The sequence below is a fragment of the Bemisia tabaci genome, chromosome 4 (genome assembly GCF_918797505.1).
Source record: "Bemisia tabaci chromosome 4, PGI_BMITA_v3".
Taxonomy (NCBI): domain Eukaryota; kingdom Metazoa; phylum Arthropoda; class Insecta; order Hemiptera; family Aleyrodidae; genus Bemisia; species Bemisia tabaci.
This window is the reverse complement of record NC_092796.1, coordinates 19,181,286-19,206,460: the sequence shown is the minus strand read 5'-3', so window position 1 is coordinate 19,206,460 and position 25,175 is coordinate 19,181,286.

Here is a 25,175-nt window from a genome sequence, read left to right as displayed (position 1 = left end):
CCCGCTAAACGCGGTCCAAATGTCGTTACCTTCTGTCCAAAGTATCACAAGCACCATGCGATGTTTAAAAATTTACGCCGCCATTTTTTTTTTTTACAGAGAAATTTTCGGTTGAATCTTTATGAAAATTTCACTGAAATTTATTGGCAGCACATAGAAAATTCAGTGAAATTTTTGGACAGCTTCGTTGAACAATGTCTCTGTAAAAAAATAAAATGGCGGCGGAAATTTTTAAACATCACATGGCGCTTGTGATACTTTGGCCGGAAGGTGACTGTATATATTGTCCCTGTAATCAAATGTACCATAACCTCAAAACAATGACTTAGAATGATATTAAGATGGTATCGGTAAACTTGGCGGATGGGAGAAGTGAACACTGGACCGTTGTGGTGTGACAGGGTCCTGGTCCTGAACTTGACACGGGTCCTTGAGGGAGCAGTTCTTATATTTGATGGAGGCTGCGGCTCCCTGGGCTCTGCTTGTGGCTCTGGTCAGACCGCAACTTTCTAACGCTTCGCGCACTCCACACACACACTCACCCTCTCTCTCTCACACATACTCAAGCCGGGCGTCCCCCGTCCCAGATACTTTCCGGATCACTTGCCTCACATAATTCCACAAGCTATCGATACTCTAATGATACGAGTAAAACCGTCTGCTCCACCACTGAATCCTGTAGCAATCGTCTACTTTTCCCGCTTTTTCCTCTTGTTTTAGGTAAACAGGATCTGTATGTAAGTTGTATATTTATGGAATTCTTTTTTCTTTAGAATATTTTGGAATTAATGATGTTGTAGAAAAAAAAATCACGAAACAACTCAATTGGTTAGAAGTAAAATACGGGAAAAAATCCCATTTAAAAATCACTTTGAAGGAAAACTGTTGCTGAACACTTCGAATAGTTCAAAAAAGCTGAAATAGAAATAATCAGATAACACTGGAAAAAAAGTATGTTGGATCTAGAGCTCAGTCTCTTAAAAAATTTGACAAGAAAAAATACTCTTGATGCAATCGGATTTTCGCTTGATTTGAGAGCCAAGATTTCTAGATCAGGCGGATTCCCTTTTGGATCAAACAAAAATCCGATTGAATAAAAGTACTTTTTCTCGTCAAATTTTTTGAGAGTCTAACTCTGGATCAAAGAAACTTTTTTTAACTGAAAGTAACTGTGAGGGAAAGAAATCGATTATGGACGATAAATTACATCAAAAGGGTAGTATTAATTTCAAGAAAGCAGTGAATGCTATCTTCTGCATGTTTTCGTGGTTGCTTTTTGGGCTCACAAAAAACACATTTTCAGTTTAGAAATTGGCAGCAGAGGGTGGGGCTTTACTTAAAGCACCGTTTTCATTGGTTTTCTGGAGGAATAATGAGATTTTCTGGAGGATGTCACTTACGGCTGTTTTGCCTAAAAATCCGTCTTTTTGCGTACTTACGGCTATTTTGCCTGAAAATCCGTCTTTTTGCGGACTTACGGCTTTCTCACAAGACTCTTTTTCATAAAATTAAGATACATTTTACTTTTTTAACCACTTCAGTGATTTCACCTAAAAGACATAATACGAATTTTGATGGAAACTCGATATCGAAAATTTGACACTGACTACTCTCTTTGCTTTCGCGGCATCAGTTTATGTATGTATTGGCTTATACAGGATGATCCAGGGTTCAACGGCCATACTGAAGGAACCAAAACACCCCCACCTCCCCTCTTTTACTTGAAATTTCGATTTTTTATAGATCATTTATGAATTCAGGACATAATAGTATCGGTAAGTACAGATTTTCATGAGATTTGGTTCCCAACCGTTGCCGAAATTCAGGAAAAACGATTTACTTTTCAAAAGTTTGGGGAGGGGGGGCACTTTTGGAAAAAAACTTTATAAAACAAAAAAGTCTTATTTTGACCCATAGAACACGCTCCTGCAGTCTGGCCGTTTAACTCTGGATCATCCTGTACTTCATCTGTTCATCTCCATCAACTTTGCTTCCCGTTTTGTGATCGGAGAGCTCACGCCCTAGTATTAGTCGAGTCCAATTTCTCTTCTTTCCCTGGTCCAGTGGTGCGTCAACTGCCCAACTTTTCTACCTAAGTGGACTCTAGGTATTTGAGCCACGAATTTTATCTGTCATCGGGTGGGAACGGCCCGAGCGGTCAGGAAAAAAACAACAATGAACCGTTATAAAATGATTACGCTTCCCGAATCAAAATTAAGCGTAAAGCATGAACGGAGAGGGAATTTTTTTAGTGCGGGTTTATTGAAAGTCGAGTTGAAACTCGAGTTAAGTGTGTCAAGGCCAGAAGACAAGGGCACGGACTCCAAGACCAAAGGATTACGGTAATGATAGTATTTCAGTGGCGGGGCCATTAATAAAAGACGGGCTCCCAACTGGAATTGGAGGATGTTCAATACAGGTGTTGTCACTTCTCCCACTCTTAAAATATATTATTCAGGAAGTATCGGGGCGGAGAGTTAATACGTATCCTGGTTCATATCCATGAGTGTGACCGCACTGATGGACTGGTGGTGTTTACGAGCTTGCATTTGCACTCCTGATTTTTATTTTACTTGATCCTCGACTATATTTAGGTAAGGTATACTGATTCAAATGGATGAAAAGAGACTAGCGAAAATTTGTATGACCGGACAATCCTTAGGGAAAAGATTACCTTGGCAACGAAGATTTGATGCTGCTTTAATTGATTTGACTTTAGTGATTTTTAGATTTTAATATTTATATAGTTTATTGTGCTCGATACTGGATGGTCTAAGAAAACAGGGCTATGCCCTAGTTGTTAGTGCGAGAAGAAGAATAATAAGAAGGAGAAGGAGAAGAAGAGGAAAAAGAGGAAGAAGAAGAAGAAGAAGAAGAAGAAGAAGAAGAAGAGGAAGAGGAAGAGGAAGAGGAAGAGGAAGAGGAAGAGGAAGAGGAAGAGGAAGAGGATACAAATTCCCTGGGTAGGTGTCGAATTCCCTATAGCAGGTGTAGCAGCTGCTTGATTGTGTTTCCATTGGAAGGAGACGAGAGAGACAGGGGGTTTTAAATAAAATGAGGGAGCGACAACTTCTGAAAGGCTGTGGGAGGACCGGGTACTGTGGCGGCTCGGCGTCGCAGAGCGCCAGAGAGCGCTGTAAAAGCGGGTATTATGTACGTCTAAAGGGGCCGGTATAATACTTTTATTTAAAATACTTTAAAAATCCTAAAACACCGGAAAAGTGAAGTTTCCTCGTGACACCCTTACGATTTTGATTAGCAACAGGAATTATACTTATTAGAAATAGGAAGATATGAGGTATACGTACAGTGCGGTATAGAAATAATAAAAATATAGATTATTTATTTCCTGTGACGGAATGAGAAAGTAAACGAAAGACTACAACCAAGTTACAAATCTGGAAATGACAGAAATCGAGTGAATTTAAATCAATAATGTTAAGGAAAAGCTTCCAGGACTTTATGTCCGCCTACCTTTCGTCCATTAAATAAATGTCCACTACTATTTATGTCCACTAAACGTTAAGTCCAGTCTTCATTAGTTCATAGTTCATCAGTCCACATGATTTAATGTCCAACCATGAATATGTCCAAAATTGTCAAAATTGTGGACATGTTATGTCCACATTTTTTTCTTCTCATTTAAATGACAGGAACCACCTCAAAAATAAATGCATACTACTAGTAGTTAGTTATAGTTAGTATATTTTAAGACGTTCAACGTCACAGGCTATTAACGTCTTCACAGAGAATTTTGAAAATGGGAGTATATACGAAAATTTAGATTTTTAAATTAAGGGAGGTGAAGAGTTCCTTCATTCTTAAAAACGTTTCATTCACGAATCAAGTCACAAAAGAGAACAGACTCTAAGAGCAGATAAAAACATATGTTCATGTGTACACTGTGCGGATATGATAAGATGAAAACCAAAGCGGGAGCCTAGGAAACGCTCCAATGTCAAATTAAACATTTTCCAGTAACATATGCTAGAGTACCTGTAAAGGGAGAGTACCGACAGATCGGTTCATGGAGGGCTTAGGGCCCAAAAGTGCAGCCACCCTTCTGACCAACTTCTAACGCATAAAATTTCACTGCCAGTCTGCAGATTCCAATTCTGACCAAGATGGCCAAGAATGTACAGAAATGAGCGTTCTTCCACAAAAATGAGTAAATTTATGCAAAAACTAAGTCAAACACGTGCTTAATAAAGGACGGTTCGTAACAATAGTATCAGTAAATCGCTCTGGATAATTGAAATTCATAGGTTGGCTGCCCTGTTGGGCCCTAACTTTATTCGTGGAGGCATTGGTGAAGGCCTGATGGACTTTCGGAGTTTCAGATCTGTCGCTACTCTCCCTATACAGGTACTCTAACATATGCAGTCAAAATTGAAAGTCCTCTTTAACTAGTTATTTCGTGCGCCTTCAATCTTGTAGGATATTGTGCAACGCCTCTGACGCGAAATAGTTGCTTAAAGCGTTGCGGCGCGGCAGGCAACCAGCGTGACACGCGCATAGGCGCCTACAAACCTAACAGGATACTTCACGCGTTGCGCAATGCGCGAAGTATCCCGTTAGGTTTGTAGGCGCCAGTGCGCGTTCTGCGCTGCTAACACGCCGCTCCGCTCTGTGTTAGGCTCTAATATTTACACTCGCGGAGTCAGCGTTTTTCAACTCATGATTTTGAAATGTTTGCACTCTCTGCATTGATTATTCCCTTTTAAACTGATGCTACAGAAATATTTACTACCGGAAAATATAATGTGTTTTTTGTAAATATAATAGTCGTTCCGTGTCAAATTTAATGATTTTCAAAGCATTCAAATTTATTCTTTTATGTTTTGGGCTTTTTACTGTGCTGCAGCGTGGTGTAAGCGCAACCAAACGCTCAAAATTGGACGTATTTGACTCAAGGAGGTCGATGTGCAAATAAGTTAAAAACAAAAAATTGCGTGCTTCTTGGTTTTTTTCCTCTTTCATTAATTTTTGTATAGTTTCTTCCATCACAACATACTACGGCTACTACTACGGCTCATTGAGATTCATATCGATGCCATTGCTTGGAAAATGTTTTACAAATATTTACCACGTTTTAAAAATGTAAAATGTTTTTAAAATGAAGTAATCAATTTCATTAAAAAAAAGAATGTACATTTAAGGCATATTTTACATCGGAAATTTCAAGGATAGAAATGAAACCAAGTATTTACCAAAGACAATTTGAAAAAAAATGAATCAAAAGAAGAAATTAACATTTCATTTAAAATGTGACTTACCATAACAACACCTCATTCTCTCTTAATTTTCTCATTTCGATATTGTCAATTTAATTTTACACACGGACTAAAATATGACGCTTGAATTTGATTTTAGTGGACTTTACATTTGTGGACTTAACTTAGTGGACGTTTAAGTAATGGACTTAACAATAGTGTGGGCTTTAGAACTGTGGACGTAAAAATTGTGGACGAAAAGTCTGTGGACGTAAAAAAAGTGCACATAAAGTCCGTGTACCAAGGAAAAAAACCTTGAAGAACTGAGAAACTTAAAGAAGGATGGCGCATCTCAATTCAATTTTAGGCATAGTGGCATCGTTGTCAGAATCGGAGAGAAGGCAAGCATCCGCTTTACCGATGCATCTAGGCGCCGAACAAAGGAGGAACTAAGTTTTGTCTTATCGTTGTCAAATCACCCGGATTAACGTGGCCAAAGCTCAGCGGAGACGCACTATTGGGCACCTCCAAGAGGTGGGGAGGAGGATGGGGCGGGAGATCGGGCTGCAAGCGTGTTTAACCGAAATTAAACGACGGCGGCGTAATTACGGACCGAGTAAAAGTCCAGGAAATGTCCGAGATGCCTCGGGGGCAACGTTTGGGGCCTACTCGAGCGGGGAGGGGGTGGGGATCGGGGGGCGGGGGGCGGGGGTCGTTCAGGAGGGAACTGTTACGCCGATGTGGCGCAAGGACGATTGCTGGGTCATTAGCCGTGACCCGAGACTCCTGCACTTGAGACCCATGTAGACACCCCCCACCCCCCGCGGCAGCGGCCCCCTCTCGTTTATCAACCCCCCCCCCCCCCCCCTCGAGCAAAGCCCCGCATTTTCACACAGATCATCGTCTTGCGAGAGAATTAAGGAGTGAGGATCAAGATCAATTTAATTTGAAATTCCTGGGTGAGGCAAATTAAATAGAAATGAATCCAATCGACATAGTTTCGTTAGGCTTCGGACAATCGAGCTTCAGGCTAGATTTTTATCGTTTATTTTATCATTCTATGAGTTTATCTAATGTTAAAAGTACGTGAAAGACAATTTTTATAATGAGGATTTTGTACCACATTTAGGAAAAAGTTACCAAACGTCGAAAAATAACTATCACACAGTAAATTTTTCTTGATTTTAACCAAGGACTTAAAATGTTTGCTAGTTTCTAGAACCAATTCGATTGCCTGATTATATTTTATAATCATGGGTTTTGTCAAATGCAGGGAAACGTTACCAAACGTCGAAACATTACCATCACACACTAAATTTTAACTGATTTTGACAAACGACTTAAAATGTTTTTAACTTTCTACAACCAATTCAAATAATTACTTTTTTCAATTATCTTAACCCCTCAAGTCTACTTGCACAACAATGAGCGATCGTATACAAACAGCAAAGATTTTAATGGGAAGTCAAAAAGTAAAATTAGGTCTCACATGTATCCAAATCGTCTAAAATGCGAACATGAATCATTTAAAACAGTTTTTGGGGAAAATTAAAATCCTGTAACTGTAAGGGTTCAATTTCAGTCATACCTTGGATTTCAACTGGCAAAATTATGGGTTATACTTTTTTGCTCGGAAATTCTGCAAAACGTGGCAAAAAGAGGTAACTCTTGCGCAATGAAATCAAATAACATCCTAATATCATTCAAAAGACAACGTAGAAGTAACAGAAATTCATTATATTTTTAAATTTAAGGAATAAAGTTCAGTTACTTTTGATTATTCTGAGGTTGTTATAGATGATTACCCGCACTCCCATCAAAATGTTCCAATGGCTAAAGATTTAGTCATAAATGTTAAAATAAACCTGTAGAAAGTGAAGTCGTCAGAAAATTAGCAGCACAAAAACAATTAAATGTGTCAGTAGTTCTGTTACTCCTCCTCTCATTCAGACAGCAGTCTCCAAAAAAGATGGGAGAAAAATCCGTCGGATTTGCTGCATAACTATTGTATAAAAACGTGAGATCTCACGTGAGGTAATTGTATACTTTTCCGCGTGCGAGGCGGTAACTTCATTACTTTCTACGGGTCAAAAATTTCCCACCGTTTTCCCTGCACATTCTCAAAATTCTCACGGCGGTATTGAGACGATGGAATTCTAGACGATAAAAACGTGTGCACTTTCACTCATTAAACTGCAGTGAATGTGAGGCACATTTTAGTGCATGTTAGTTTGAGCCCAGTTCAGGCAAACTCCTTGTACTTTTCATTATCATCCGTTTTTCGTAGAACCAGGCGTATGAAAATGCGAAAAACGTGGGGCTAAAGCGAAGGATCTGTTACCTTGCTTTTTTTTGGTTGCTCTTACTTTGTATATCTATTACAATAACCACGTATACGAATGTGATATTAACCTGTGCCAGCTTGAGGGCTGAAGCTTTTATAAGTTAAACCAAGTGTAAATATTAAAGTGTAGACTTAGAATGAGCGCAGAGGCGGTGTCAAACCTTACTCTAATCCTTACCTGCATTTTTCTTCTTTTCAGTTATGTACATCATTCTGAATTTTTTGACTTCCCCTATTTGAACACATTTCAATCCAAGGGATATGGCAATACTTTAAGTGCAGTGCTTAAAGGTGATAGTGAACTCAATGGAAAACATTAGATCAGAGAGAAATTTCCCATAAATATACGTAGGGCATTTGAAAAGGGAGCTTCAGTAGGCTGCTAAGACATAGCAATTACAAAAGTTCAGTATCGTTAGAAGTTCAGTTTTTTCATGTTTGGGAGATTTATATTGAATTTGTCCTAAAATAAGTACACATAATAATATAGAGTAATTTTTATTCAACGGTAATTTTTTTAATAGTAAAATCAGGATATTTAGATTATCGTAATTGGGAAATATGCGCTTTTACCGTTGACGTACAATTGCAGAGTCGTTCAGCAATACAAAGTTGCAATTTTATAAATGTACACATGAGCACTTGTGTTCACCAACGCTAGAAATGTGGATCATTTGCTCTCTGATTTTCAATCACTTATTTCCAACATTCACTAACATCCTAGCTTTGATCGACAAACGCTGCATGACATAAATAATAAAAGTCCTAAATGCATCTTTTCTCGCTCCGCAGCTGTCCGTGTTGCATACCTTAAATTCTAAAGGCGCTTTTGATTTTCTTTTTCTCTCATACAAATACGCGAGTTGAGTTCAAGAATCTACCATTAATATGTCAACGAAAACGCACCTATAATTTGATTATACTTTATTGTGGACTTATATTATTGATATTATGTTGACTGTTCTTATGACGCAGTCCACCATGGCGGTGGATACTACGGCTTCCTCTACCTCAGTGATCCACTTTCAATAATGCAGTTGGGGTCGGATTTTTTTGATAAATACAAGAGGAGTAGGCAGTCCCTTATCTTCACCATGTTAAATCACTTTTTTCTCGGATTCTAATGGACGGATTTTCAAATAATTTTTTTGTTAGATTTTTCTTACTTTTTTCTAGCTTTAGACGAAGTGTTTTCAAAAATTCTGAAAATTTTAAAATAATTTGACATTTTCCTAAAAAATATCAACAAAAAAGACACTTAGCAAAAGAAACCTACGAACTCATTTTTTGTTTATGAATAATAAGGATAAACCCTCCTGTTTGTAGTTAAAAAACAAATTGGGGAAAAAAGTAAAAAGTGTTTGCAAATTCATCCAGTAGATCCTAGCAGAAGTGTATCTTAAGGTCAAAAAACGTTATTTTGAGAAAAACCTATTTCAAGTTGTGGATACACGTAAGAATAACGATATGAGGGTGCCAAATTGCATGACTGTATGTGTCATAATACATTGTCCGAAAATACAGCTGTGGATATGTGGAATACATACATACATACATTCCAGTCGCTTTACAGCGCGCTCGGGCGCTCTGCGACACCTAATCGCCATCCTTGCCTATTGATCCAGAGGTCATCTGGTAGATGGCATCTTGTGATTTTATCTTGAATGCCACCAATCCATGATTTTGCTGGGCGTCCCCTACGTCTTCTCCCAGGAGGAACCCAATCTAGCACCTTCTTAGGCAACCTATCATCCGCCATTCGTTGAACATGACCATACCAGACAAGCTGTTTGGTCATAATTTCATGCACGATGTTCTGCTCGGCGTTCATGATCTCACGGACTCTTTCGTTCTTTACGTGATCTCTCCTCGAGATTCCGGCTGATCTTCGCCAGAAATCCATCTCAGTTGCCTTAAGAATCTTTTTGGTACGCTCTTTCATGGGCCACACTTCACTGCCGTAGGTCAGAATGCTTTTGATTATGGTGTTATAAATCATTCTCTTTTTTTCTTTAGAGATACTTTGATCCCAAAGAATCCTATTTAACATAGCAATAGCTTTCCTTCCCTGCAGGTTTCGATCTTTTATGGCTTGGTCCATCTTTCCATCCTGGGATACTCGAACTCCTAAATATTTGTAATGCTCGCAGCTTTTAATACACTGTCCATCTTCCAGCTCTATGTCTTGCTGATCCCCTCCAATCGTCAACTTTTCCGTTTTCTTGACACTGACCTCTAGGCCCCACCTTCGATATTCTAGGACTAATTTCCGAGTCATATATTCAACGTCATCCGCATCCTGCGCGATCACCACCTGGTCATCAGCAAAACATAGAGTATACAATGTGTCCGTATCATTTAGGGGAACGCCCATGCCAGAGCACTTCTTTTTCCACTCTTTTAAAACGTGTTCTAGAAAGATCTTAAATAATGTAGGTGACAGACAACATCCTTGTTTTAAACCTTTAGAAACATAAAAACCACCAGATAACCTCCCTTGACATTTAATTCTAGTAAAACTTCCACAGTAATATTTCTTAATCGCATTCACAAGTCTATCACTAAAATTCGATTTCTTCAGGGCTTCCCAGAGTTTCACTAGTGGAACGCTATCATATGCTTTCTGAAGATCAACGAAAACTAGATGGAGCTCCTGTCCTACGGTCATTTTTTTCTCAACCAGTTGTGTGATACAGAATAAATGGTCGACAGTTGACCTACCGGCCCTGAATCCTGCTTGCTCCTCTGCTTCATATGGAGCCCACTCTTCTTCGATTTTAGCTTTTAAGCGCTCAGCCGATAGGCGGCGCTTTTTGATTTCGATTTGCCACTAGAGCTCTAGTATAGTAGGGCGCTCAAGCGATCAAATGGCGCACCAACTCATCGATGCACGAAACGCCATTTTTACTTTTTTTTTTTTTGATTACCTCATTATGCCTCTGTGAATACGATTAAATGCAAATTAGCGTAAGAAATAAATAACAGTCCTAAAACTCTCTTTGCTATGCGGTTTATAGTTATCCTATAATTACTTCTGAAAGTTCAAGATTCGCGTTCTGTTTTCCGAAAACTTTTCCACCGGTGATAACCTTATTCGGAGACCTTAGTAGAATTCGCCTACATCTAGGTTATGTGTCTTTGACCTAGGTACTGGAGAGTATTGCCATCCTTTTGCCCTTCTCTAATTGGTTCATGAGTTTTGGCGTCTTTGGCCCTCTTCTGGCTTAATAAGATCAATGTTCATTTTCTGTAGGTACATAGCCGCGATTCAGATTCAGATCAGATGACACTACTCTCCCGTATTTGCTTCTCGCGTCTCGCTTACTCCTTTGTGTTTTCATATTTCGTCCATCTCCCTCCATCCATAATTAATTCCAGAATCCATCCGCCTCGTTTAAGATTGTGTTGTGAAATTTAAGATTGTGAAATTGTCTGAAATTTGAAGCATAATATTTTGGAATTATTCAAAGTATGACGTGTCTTGTCTTCAGACTCGTTCTGCCCACCTCGTGAAGTTTGTGAAAGTTTCTGAAGTATAATGCTGTGAAATTATTTGACCAATTATCATGCTACCTCAGAGACTGTTTTAGTGTTTTTGGGTTAATTAAAGTATGTCAGGTAGGAGATCTGCCATTTGCGATACATGCAAAATGCTTCATTATACTAGTGTACCACAGTTGTTCTCAAGCACCAATTACAACACGGTTTGCATTTTTATGCTGAATAGCATAGATAAACGACTGGAGCATTTTGCGCAGCTCAAGCGCAGGGATTTGTACCTTCGTAATTGTCACCACCTCATCGCTGCAAATTATGAAAAGGACCGCTCGAGTGTATCCTTGATCATAGAATATCTGTTATTCTCAAAGCGATGTCGTCATCACATCCCTGTCAGTTCACAACTTCTAATTATTGAGTTTAACTAGGTGTCAAAAAATCTGAGATATCTGAAGTAGCAGAAAATTGTGTACTTTCAAAGTCTAAGATTTTTTGCGGCACCGACAGTTTCATAAATCACAATATTATTGTGAAAGATTTTTGAGGTTGAGTCTTTGTTTACATTCTCAAAGTATCAAAAGTTCTACAGTTTCATCGTGTTTCCTCCTAACTTTGTCAGCTTATGAGCAATGGCTCCTAATTTACTCAACTCCTCAGCAGGCCAAAACTCTATACCTCTACAGATACATATGAGAATCATGCGTTTCAACGAAACCTACGAGTCCTCTTATCATCACTCAGGAACCACCGATCTTTTCTGCAGGTGTCATGGACCATTCATGACAAATACTGTTGCAACCACCCTTATCCTAGGTACATATCTATGCATAGTAATTCTGGTGATCAGCTCCATACTCACAATGTAATTTCTGTAAAATACAGTTGGACGGTGGAATTACCAGACCCCGTATCTCGGTTTGCGACGTTGTAGACTTCCTTTCATACTTTCTTCTTTACACGGAAAACCAACCAACATCAATTTATCAAAACTTCTGCAATTTTTCTTCTCTGTGCAAAGAAAACTCTGTGAAAACCAAGGAGGAAAAATGATTTGTTCTCTGTCAAAAGAATAAAATGGGAGCGGAGATTTTTAAGCACCGCAAACGAGATACATGGTCTGCTAGTTTCACTGTTGACTTGTTACGATATACCTATACCTACAATATCCCTATAGATTACATTGAAGATATTACTGTCCCTGTAACAGTGACTGATTCGAATGTTATCACAGTAGAGGGTTTCAGATATTTGGGCCAGCATGGTTTATTAATTACACAGAACGTAAGTTACCTTTATAAATTAAGGCGTAGAGGCAACTTCTGCCTTTGGTTGGCCAGAAATTTCTGTAAACGCATTTAAATTCCTAAAATTTATGAGTAATTCCGAATCTACTAAATGAAAGCAAGGATTTCAGGAGAACATGATTAACAATTTGCTGTCAGAAGGAAAACTGCGGAAGGAAAGTGGGAAAGATTTTTCACTAAGGCTCAACATAATATGAGGAGGAAAAAATGAATGTAATTTCCGTTTACCCTGGTTATAATTCTGGTATTGCAAGAATTCTCTTTCTCTATTTACGTAATTACGTATTAGATTATTGTATTGTATGTAATCCTGTTATCACGAAGACAGAGTATCATAGAGCATAAACAATAAACATAGGAAAGGTTGTGTCTGATCATGAGTCATTAGAAGGTTTTAGCGTAGTGTGCTGCAACCTAGCGGACACATGGTGCCTTCGATTCGCGAAAAGTTACCTTCAGTACTCACAATCAGTTGCAGTTGATTGATTTCGTTTATTGTCTCATCATTTACCTATTAATATTTATATTTCGTTCATTTACCCGCCCGGCAAAATTACGTTGTGGCAACGTTGCCAAAACGTTGCAATTTCGCCATTTACGTATTCGGGCAACGTTGTGGTAACGTTGCCACAACGTGTAATTTTGTCAGCTTGCATGAACGTAATTGGCAATGTGTCTGCAATGTGTTTTAGCAACATAATGGGAATGTTGCAAAAATACGTTTTAGCAACATAATGGGAATGTTGCAAAAATACGGTGAAAAAATTTCGGTGATTTATTTTAGGAGTACTCTGCATTTTTACTCCTAGAATTCAAGGTGGACCGCAGAGGAGCGTTTCTTAGGCACCCGAAATTCACTTTAAGTCCGATAGTAGCCGCGCTCCGCCCGGGTTCCCAAGCGGGCTCCCATCGAAGTACTAACTACGCCCGACGTTGCTGAACTTCAGTGATCGCCCGTGTGTCGCTGCCACTCAGCTACGGACGCTCGCGTGATAGAGTTTGGTTATTTAGCATTAATAAACACCCCTAGATCTGGTTCAATGATAGAAAGCAATGATATTCTTGCATTTCTGTGCATAATTCTACAACGAAGGATACTGAACATAATATTAGGAAGATCAAGTTTTTAAAAAAAAGGAGTATGAAAAAAAAATTAAAAAAGAATTGAATAAATATATTCATTTTATATAAATAAAATTATTATTATTTTAATTATTTATTTAATTATATTATAATTATTTATTATTATTATAATTATTTGGTATTTTTATTTTGTATTAAATTATTTTCTAATTATTTATATTTATTTTTTTTATTTTATTTTTTATTTTTAAATTATTTTTTTATTTTTTTAAATTTTATCTTCATTTGTATATTTTTATTGTTAATTTTTTTATTTTTTGAATTATCTATCAATTAATTTTTGTTTATTTTTGTATATACATATACATATTTTTGCGACATTGTATGAGGGCGCATTCCCTTATATTGATTGGAGAAAATCATCTGTTGAGAAACAACAGAAAGGAGAACACCTGAAACAGTGGAAAAGTGTCCCCTCCGATTTGCAGCACAGCATCTGCTTGACCTCATATCTGAGTTCTACGACCAAAATTACACAGGGATTGATACCTCACATGACACTATATGCGCATTTTAAAAAACCGAAATCCCAGAGGCCTTATTATGGCCGCCATTTTGAAATTTCGGCATTTTGGGGGGTGTTCCGGGGTCGGACCGTGGTAAACTTTTGGTATGTTCTTCAGGAGGACCTACTGATGACGTTTACATAGGAAAAGTTTGTTCAGCAATTTGTTCCGGGTCAAATCGTGTTTCTCCCTGACTAATAATGTTTAACAACGTTGTCACAATATATCTAAGAAATATTTATTGAAACGTTTTTTAATAATGTTCCAGAAACATTTCTAAAAACGTTTTGAAAATATTGTCTAAAATATAATGTCAGGCAACATTGCTGAAACATTGCTTAAACGTTGCTGCTTTACCTTTACAAAGCAATATCATCAAAAATGTTGCCTTGCAACGTTGCGGCAACGTACACATTGCTCCCTTGCCGGGCGGGTATTTACCTATAATATTTTTTACGTGTCCAATTAGGGCATCATTAAAACAATTAATTTGGCCTCGTTAAGTGATACGTTCATCTTTGATACATTTTCTTCAAATGATCTAGAAAAGTTATTTTTTTGGAGCCGTAATAGTTTTCTCTGTTTTTATGAGAAATCGAGGATTTTTTATGTATTAATATTTCGGTACTTAAGTAATGGATCATTATTTTTCTTATGGATCTTGGATTTTTTTCGGGGGGGGGGGGGAGGAAGCACAATTTTAGATGTTTTAATTATTGCAAATTTTAACATACTCAGTTAATAGGTAGTAAATTAAATCTGGGACTCATTAAAATTGCGCTCACCGCTGAGCGCTTCTCTAATACCCACGTATTAGAACTTTCCCGCTTGTTAAAACTTTCCCGTAAATTTTACTAACTGTCCCTACGACAGATAGCCCCCTGTAGTTTTCGCAGTCATCCTTCTTTCCTTTTTTGTGCTTAGCTGAAATCCAGGATTCTTTCCACTCCTTCGGTACTTCCTCGCCCTTAATGCAACGATCAAACAAGTCCCTTAGAAGCTGAAATAACTTTCCCGTTCCGCATTTCATCAACTGTGATGGTATATCTCCAGCCCCTGGAGCTTTAACATTCTTTAATTCCTTGATTGCCTTCACAATTTCCTCGAGTTTAACCTCAAGGGACTGTGTTTCTTCGTTACATTCTGCAGCGCTATCTTGAAACTCGAGTCGCCCTTCCATCAATAATACTTTACAATGGTCCTCTAGTTGGTTGATTGTAATCGGAGATATAATATCCTTCTTCATGTTCCTTCGCAAGCCTTTTATCAATTTCCAGCTTTCCGCACTCCTCCTTCCTCCCAGGTACGTGTTAATTCTGGAACAGTTGTTTTCCCAGGACTCGTTTTTCTTTTTCGTAATGAGTCTTCGTACCTTTGCTTGCGCATGTTTGTAAGAAATTTTGTCCTCATCACTCTTGGAGTGAAGGAAGGAGTGGTACTTTCGCCTCTTTGCATCGATCTCTTCCTCAATCTCTTTGTCCCACCAGTAAGGTTTGCATTCAGTGGTGATCTTTTCGCGCACTCCAAGCCCAGATAAGACAGGAATATTTAGCCAATATTTAAACAATATTGTTTTGGTATTTATGCAAACATTGGGCCAATATTGGTTAAATATTGAGCCAATGTTAAAATCGTACACCATCTTTCCTTTTGGCATAAATACTGTGCCAATACTTTGGCTGAGAATACTGTGCCAGTACTTCAAAGGGAAAGTATTTGGATATCAATATTGAGACAATACTACACCAATATTGAATCAATTTAGGGGTTCGCAGCTAGGGGATGGTGGAAAAGGGTTAATTGTGGAAATAATTTTAGAAACCATGAAAAATAAAAATAATGAAACCACTGGGATGTTATTGAATCGATTTTGCAGATTAGAAATTTTTCATCCACCTTGGGGATTGAACCCGGGACCTACCTAACACTAACCGACGACCCTACCGATTGAGCTTCACTAGACGATGTATTTAGTGACTTAAAACCGGTATTTAACGTCGAGTTGGACGGGCAACTAGGATATTTTCCATCTGCCTGGATTTGTCCGTGTATTTATTTTACTTTTTACTTTACTATATTTTTTAAATTTATTTTATCGTTTTACTTTGTTTTATTTCCTTGCTGACTCTATTTTTTTCTTCACTCTATTTTTTTTTTTTTTCAAGCACTTCATTTTTTTTCTTTAATTATTTACTTCTTATTCCTTTACTTTGTTTTGTTTTACTGTAATTTATTTTAATACTTCATCATAATTTTTTTGACTTCAGTTAATTCTTTAAATTCATTCTATTCTTTAACCTCATTTAGTTTTTTCCCTTATACTTTATTTTTTTCTTCATCTCAGTTTTTTTACTTCATCTCCTTGCTCCCTCTAATGTTTTACTTCAGTTTAGTCTTTGACTTCATTTTATCATTAATTTGATTTACTTCATTTTATTTCTCTTCTTTTGTCTCTGTTATTCTATTATTTCCACCATTCTATTATTTTATTTATTTTTTTCTCTTTAAATTTTTCATCGACATTCTGAGATGCATTTTGCATTTGATTGCAGTTTGATGTCTTCCTCATAAAGACTATGCAGGTGCGATTGCCATAATCTCACAGCTGCACAGCTACTAAGTGCAAGTTCTACAGGAGACCAATAAGCACACGAGATCAAGAATTTCTTCTTCAGTTGAATTTAAATGTTTCATTTGAAATTTGAAAAATAAAAAATAAACAACCAGATGTGAATGAATGATAACATTCTCATTCAATGATAATATTCACAACAGTACATGAACTACAAACGAAACAAAAAAAGAAATAAACTGAGATCACGCGCAAATACATTGAAAATGACCTCAAGGAGGTGGAAATTCAACAATTTCTTGGGAGGCAAAAAAATATATATTATATTATATTATATTAAATTTGACAACAACTGCAATAACCTTTATGAATAATAAGGTTGAAAATAATGGATAATTGTTCAGAAAGAACACATTTGAGCTACGTCTTAAATCTAAGCCTTATTATGTTTAATACTTTTCGTTATGGGCAGGCATTTAGTATGATGACTTATACCGATTAGGATATCGAAAATATTTTAAAAATATTTTGAATAGCAGTATTATTGTTTAAAATATTTTCAAAATATTTTGAAAATACTTACCAATGCATTACTGTCTTTTAAAATGTTTTTAAAATATATAATAAATATTTTGAATATAAATATTATATGTACTGATATTTTAAAAATACTCTCACGATATAAATTTTTACAGTATTGAAATACAAATATTTTGAAAATATTTTTATGATGTTTTGGGTAAACATATTATTTTTAAAAATACTAAATGATGATTCTTTAAATATTTTCTAAAAAAATAATTTTGATTATAATATTATCAAAATATTGTCAGTATTGTGTAAATATTGCGACAGTACTGACAATATTTGCCCAATATTGTAAAAATATTATGTCTTATCTGGGAGGGCCTCTCTAGCCGCAGCGTGGACGCAAGTCTTGATGAATTGATACTGATCTTCGGCATCACAGAAATCCTGTTTTTCATCAAGTTTTTCATTTAACCGCTTCCTATAGAGATCCTTGACACTTTGGTGGTGCAGACTATCGATGTTATACCTTACTGGCTGGACCTTCTCTCCCTGTTGCTGCTGCTGCTGCTATGGATATGTGGAATTCGATAAGAAAAAAAAAAACATAAAAATTTTCTTTGAAAAAAAAATGACCGCCGACCCCCTTTTATAGGACACCAGAAAGTATATGGTATGAATTACGCCGGTGAATGACATATAATGTCCATAATTATGCTTTCCGATACGGCACATTTATGTCAACATTGAAACCAAATTGTTGCGTTTAACTTAATAATTATCTACTCTTCTGTAGAAATCGACTACAGAAAATGATTTCATCACATGCGTGCGCCTTACTCATTGATGCTCTACATCCTAGGAGGCAATAGCCACCTGAAAAATGCACATTCAATCCCCGTGTAGTTCGCCATGCGTGAGAGTGAACTTGCGAGAGGGAAAAAGAGTTAATACAAAATTCAATTAGTGCCGGTAAATAATTACCAGCTCTAATTAAGACCCCTTGTTGGGCGCATAGATCACAATCTGACTCTGCTCCAAAATTAGGAAAGTCGCGGTCTGGAACGGAGATGATTTAGAAAAAGAGGCGCGTCGAATATGAGACTCAGGCGCGTGAATCAGAGTGGACTGTCTGATTCTAGGATTGGGGCGTTGATCTGCTTAGTTGGTGCATTATTAGACTCCGTTTCCTTATTGAATGTGAAAAATTGCCGATTAATTCTTTGCAATCTCGCATTCTTAGATTCCGTTTCCGTGAATGTGAAAATTTGCCGATCAATTATTTGCAGTCTTCTCCTTATGTCTGCGACTTCAGAACTCGCCTATGCGCGATTGAAATTGGGGAAAACCACCAGAAAGTTAGTGGGGATCTTGAAAGAAACAACATCAATACTTCCGGGTGTATACTACACTACATCCGAGAGCATATTTAACATGTGGAGTATTTATATAGAGAGATTATATACATGTCTAAATATCTCTGTATGTCTATATGTCTCTTAGGACCTCTTAGAACAGCCAATCTTCCCATAAGAAAAACACTGGAAAAACTCGCTGCTAATCTCCACATTCAAATGCTAAACTACGATGATCAACAATGCTGATAAATATACATCTCACCGCAAAACAGAGAATATTCGTGTGGAAAACAAAGTCTAATGCGCGTTTCAATAATTTTTCAATTCATATCTACCATCGCATTTTGTTACTATGCGTAAGTCGAGCAATGACGTCATCGTGGGAGGAGGGAGTGGGGTGATTGCCCCCACCTCATGCGCTGTTTCTAAAATAAAACAGACGAATAATTCCATCTTGCAAAATATAGTCCCAGCGTGTATACAAACACCTAAAACCGTACTAAAGTTAGACTATACCCTTAGCGATTGGGAGCCGCTTTTCTGGTTCATCCATAAAATCTCCTATCCGAATAGCGAAAGGAATGACACATACGTTGTTTCTAAAATGTATGCCGATATAGAAGTTTCTTATTGCAAAATGAAGCCCAACTTCGCACAGAGCTGTAGAACAAGAGTGGTTAACGGCAGAGACTTTAACGCACGAGTAGAAGAGTAAGACTACGTTTGACAATGAGGAACAACCATGGTTCTTTCCCTATACGTTTTTTCAACTTTAAAAAATAGTAGTCCAATATTACAAAATGTAGTCTAAATCGTCACCTTCCGGCCAAAGTATCACAAGCGCTATGCGACATTTTAAAATTTTGTGGCGCCATTTCATTTTTTACGGATAAATTGTTGGTTAAATCCGTTTAAAAATGTCTCTGAATTCCATCGGCAACACAAAAAAAATTCAATGAAATTTTCGGACAGTTTTGTTAAACAATTGTTCTCTAAAAAAATATAATGGCGGCGGGAATTTTTAAACGTCGCATGGCGCTTGTGGTACTTTGGCTGGAAGGTGACGATAGCTCTTAAAATCCCTAAATTTTCATTGACTGCCATGGAGCGTTACAGGAAACTCCAGGGTCGATTTTCACGATTTTTGCAACTATCGACAGAAAATGCCTTCCGGATATGCCAGTTTACTTAACATTTTTGAAATGTCACCCAAGAAGTGGTCCTTTAAGGTGATTCGATGGACGCCATATTTTGTGTCAGAACGGCATGCGATATATCGCATCAATTGGTTCAATTTTTTCAGCTACTCGTCATTTTTCTCCAATTTTGAGATCGCAGTTCTGTTGTCAGGAGACTAAAGCACTCACGTACCAATTTTAACAAAGAAATTCAACGTAATAAAGGCGTGGTTTTTTTAGAGAGAAAACATCGCATTCGATACTAATATCGAAACTGCTCTCGAATGCGATATTTTCTCTCTAAGACCACGCCTTTATTACGTTGAATTTCTTTGTTAAAATTGGTACGTGAGTGCTTAAGTCTCCTGACAACAGAATTGCGATCTCAAAATTGGAGAAAAATGACGAGTAGCTGAAAAAATTAAACCAATTGATGCGATATATCGCATGCCGTTCTGACACAAAATATAGCGTCCATCAAATCACCTTGAGGGCGTACCCTTAAACACACTGCGACTCTTCGTAGAGTCTTCTGAAGGTTCGGATGCTCAAGTGCCAGGGAGCATACCCTCCAGTAACGAAAAAAGGGTTAGATTTTCCCGGACTCGCGGCCATAGCCGTGACCTCACCCAATACAAACTGGACTCAGGTCTGCCCTGATTCTGAGCGCTAACCGAGCGCCATCGGTAGACACGCGCGTCTTATTAGCCGTAATTAAGACCCGGCCGGCTCACTCACACTTAAACTCATAATTAGCTAAGTGAAGCAGGATCAGCAGCCTCCACCACTCCCCCCACCGAGAAGCTCCACTCGTGCTTTGTGGGTCAGCACCGTTGAACTTGGTCGATTTGCGAGGAGGCTGAAAGTGAAATTGGTCGACTCCAACAACGTTGTCGAACTATTTTAAATCATCTCTATCCATCCTTCGAATTTGATTGTCTTTACTTTCTTTTCTCTTAAGCTTTTGGTATGAAACCCAGCGATCAACACAACATTTTTTGAAGTTCTTTTTGTCATTCTGTGGCTAAACATTAATTTTTAGGAGCGTGCGCATTCCTCCGTGCGCGAATGCCTTTTTTTCTCCCTGCCAAGGAAGTCATCGCAAAAATTTTAAAGAAATCCTGTCCTGTTGAAAGATTGTCGATTTTTTATCTTCAAATAAAAAAAAGTAAGTTTGTTGAGATGTACATAAGCGGTGGCGTTGTATTATTTTCTCGTCCAATTTACTGTGTCCCTCTTTTTCTTCGTTTTATATTTATTTTTTGTACTCTCATTCCAATTTTACGGACTTACGGAGTGTCTTACAAAGGTCAAATTTTGAAAAAATAAGACGATTTTGCCGTTCTTTAGGAATCATTCGTCAACTTTATATTAGTTTAGTCAAATTCGAAAAAAAAACTCAATTTGAAAAAATTGAGTGTCACTGCTCTTTTTGATAACATGACGCAGTCTTGTCAATAAAAATTAAAGAACGGACAGTTTTATCGTTGGTGCTCGATGCAAAAACATGACATTTGGATAGATCTCACTCAACTATGAAATTTCAGCACCCGAACATGATTCCTTGAGAGGACGATCGTCTCTGATGAGATCGCAAACTACCTAACTTTTTAGTTCAAATTTTCACGAAAGAACTGAAAAAGTCCGGTGACGCACTACAATTCAATCAACTTGCAAAATTGAGGGTTTTCGTTGGTAAGTAAGCTTACAGAAATTCCCGACAATATAGCTGTATATCCACATATTATCTCGCCAGGGATCTATATTTACTTAATTGTGTAAGACGTTACACTTTTCGTTCGTCGACGTCTAATTTTACTCTTGTTCCTAAGTGCTCATACAGAAAAGAAAGAAGGTGGTCGCAATTCGGGCGTCTTAGATTTTGTCGGTGATTTAGGTCGCTTCGGACGGTTTTTATCATCGATTTTTTGAAAATGGTGTCGTTTATGAAAATAAATCATTCAATATTATGTTTGAAATAATATTTTGAGTTGATTTAAGCTAAAAAAAAAAAAAAAAAAAAAAAAAAAAAAAAAAAAAAAAAAAAAAAAAAAAAAAAGACGGACGTTATGGTCCTTGTACAGAAATTCCCTACAAAATAGCAGTTTCCACATCTTGTCTTGGGATATCTATACTTACTGCTGTATTGTGTAAAATAGACTGGCGGGTTGATTGTTGACATTAGTAGACAAATCAATAAAAAAAGAAGATAAAAGGCTTGTAGCGGATGCTATTGGTGGAAGCGGATGGTTGCAATGGACAAAGGAGGGAGGTAATAGACAAACTAACGGCAACCCACGAGAGACCCTACAGTTAGTCATTTCCTCCCTTAGTCTATAGGAACCACCCATTTCAACCAATAGGATCGCTCCATTCTCCTTACGTCTTTTTGTCTATCGCTTTGTCTATCAGTTTGAACGATCAGTCTGCTGCTGTACTAGAAAAATAAACGGACGTTATGGACTGTTTTTCATACTTCGAATTACGGATTTTGCTGGAAAATCGACGCCATATTGTATCTACCTACGTCACGGGGAAAAAAAATTCTCAAAATGCGACCACCTCAATTTTTCTCTTTACGGCTTGATCCAACGCATTTCACCGAGCGATCTGGCATCCCGCCCCGCCTCTCACACTCGCCGACCGCAGCACAGTTACCACGTTGCGCATGCGCTGCGAACTTTGGATTCCCCCCTCCCCCTCCCGCCTGACGGAGCCCCCGCCGTCGACGGTCTTTGGTCTTTTAATTAGCGCGAGACTCATCAAATTCCAGCCGACGCGACGCACACTTGCGCTTTCGGTGGCTGAGCATCTCACGGGCACGTGCACACCTTTAACCCTTTCACTTCATCGAGCATCGGATTTGCGCCCGGTCGGGGTCGGGGTCGGGGCGACCGGAGGCCAAGTTCAAGGGATAGACCCACCACCGACCACCGTCACCTGCTCTCTTCTCCCGACCATTCTTTACCAATTAGCACATTAGACGTGTCAATGCGGAAAGGAACTTTGTTGCAGGTGGACCCTATGTACATAGTTATTTTTGACGTACGCACATTCGCAATTCTTCCAAGGATAAGTGAAACGTGGGTATGTTCTTCCCAGATACAAGAGACCCTCCACTGGCCTCCTAGCGACAGGTGGAAGCTTTTACTTTCGGGGTTTCAACAATTCCTTTTGGACAATTATTAGGGAGCAACAGTCATCACCCTAGTTTCGGCTGTTGACTTACCTACATGGTCGATGATGAGCTTCGGATGACGTCATGAGCCAAACAAGTTTCCAAAACGTCGGCCATTTTTGACTTGTTTGCAAAACGAAACTGCCAACACGTTGTTGAACATCAACCATGTGGGTAAGTCAACAGTGGAGTGCTGAATTCCCGAAAGTAAAAGCTTCCACAATGGCCAAGATACTAGTGGAGGGTCTCTTGTCTCTGGTTCTTCCCGGCCCTTTCGGCCAGAACTCGACTTTTTTGTCTTGCCGCACAGTGGAATGAGTCTTTGGAAAAAGTCGAATATAAAATTTTAGACAAAAGCGTAAAATTTTAAGTTTATCTTGGCACGACTTCAATTTCAAGGGGTGCTTCTAATAGTAAATTTTACGACAAAACCAATGAAACTACTTGTACAAAATAAAAAAATTCATATTAATGAAGATATATGCTTTTAGAGTTTTTAAATCATGTCCAACTTCTCTGATTGTTTCGATCCGCTGTGTATCGCTAGAGCTGTGGCGCAAAATTTGAAATTCAACAGCTTTCCATAGTCTTTGCCGAAAACAAACATGACCGCCTGCTGTTGATAAAACTCAGTGCAAGCAAATTATTTAAGAATGAAAATTAATTTGCTCTTAGTGAGAAGCCTAATTGTTCATTTTTATGAACAGCAGACGGTCATTTTTGTTTTCAGCCAAGATACTAAACTTTTAGAAATTCAAATTCCGCGCCAAAGCCTTAGCGGCGGGAGGCCTCATAGCGTAAAGTTAAGTTTCGTTTACCTATAACTCCTCCCTCATTCAGTACTCACCATTGCGTGGCCTGTTTCTCGAGAATAGGTTGGACTGACCAGAATTTATATTTCTCTTTTTTGAATTATGGAAAAAAAGAAGTAACAGTCAACTTGTAAATCGCATAAATACGACGGCGTTTTTAACTTCGATCAGGCCCTCCCTAAAATTCCGACTTTAGAGTGCACAAATGCTTGCACATGAGTGTTAGTAATGGCGGGAATGGCACGTCAGGGAGTCGTCGCTTCAATCAAACTAATTTACGATGATGGTGCCTCTTAATTGCCCGTTTGCTGATAGTATCGGCTGCTGCAATTTTCAGGCCTCCAACGGCATCATAGCGGTCGAAATTTTATTGCTGCGAGGCGGCAGTAAAACGGAAATATTTATTGAACTCTCGTCGGAAACGGATAAGAGAAGCACGGTGGCTATCGGTTCATTTTATTGGCTCTTGTTGGCTTACAGTTAAATTAAACGGTCTCATCAGATCGGAATGTCTCAAGCCTCTGTTTCGTTTTTGCCAAATATGAGGAGTTAACTTGGATTATGAGTAGTTTAACTACGATCTGGTTTCTCGAAAAGGGAGTCCCGATGAATATATCTCTCCTTCTGAATAATAAGTTCCAATTAGTCCTCTCCAAACACCAAAAATAAAATATAAAACACCAATATCTTTGTGATTAGTCGAAAAAGCTCAAACTTTCATAATTATTAATAGTTAAATAAATAACACTAAACTGCAATTTTAGAATTGATTAACCCATATCTTAATAAATAAAGTGCCTGATAAAAGGGTTAAACTGTAAATTTAATTATAAGTTTGTTCTTCTTTATTAAAATTTAAACTAGGATATTTAATTATAATTTTGAAAATTATTAGGTGATCCGTGAATTCCTGGAGATAAATCTATATAGCTCGGACTTTTCATATTTTTGAAGTTTCATTGATCACTTGATAAAATATAAGATTATTCGATTTCGTCCACATATTGAAAAAATATTTACAGTATTTGATTGTTTGAGCATTGGAATTCGATCTTTATTTTTGCACAGTATTCCTCTGAATATTTAATTTGAGGACGCAAAAAATAAAAGTTACTCGAAAGATAATTAATAATGTCCCGACAGGATGTATTTACATGTTTCCAGAATGATAGTGTCAAAAGAAATGGAAAGCTTTGATACAATGAAAGTGAAAACAAGTAGGAATTTATTCCGTAAGATTTTTCCAAATTAGCATCAAATCACCTATATGCAAATACTACAGTTAACTCTTGATGATCCTAACATAGAGTTACTCGAAAATAAAAGGTAGTCACATGAGAAATGTAAGCATGTACTTGTCGATAACTTATAGTCATTCACTGTAATCTATCTCTTATTGACATTGATCCCTGTCTAAACAAAAATGTAGGTTCAATCTACAACTGTTGAACACCTGAATTGGGAGCGGAGGGACAAAAATGGGTCAAATAAAACATATGCGGAATTATACCCAAAAACATTGGAGATACGAATTTTTCTAC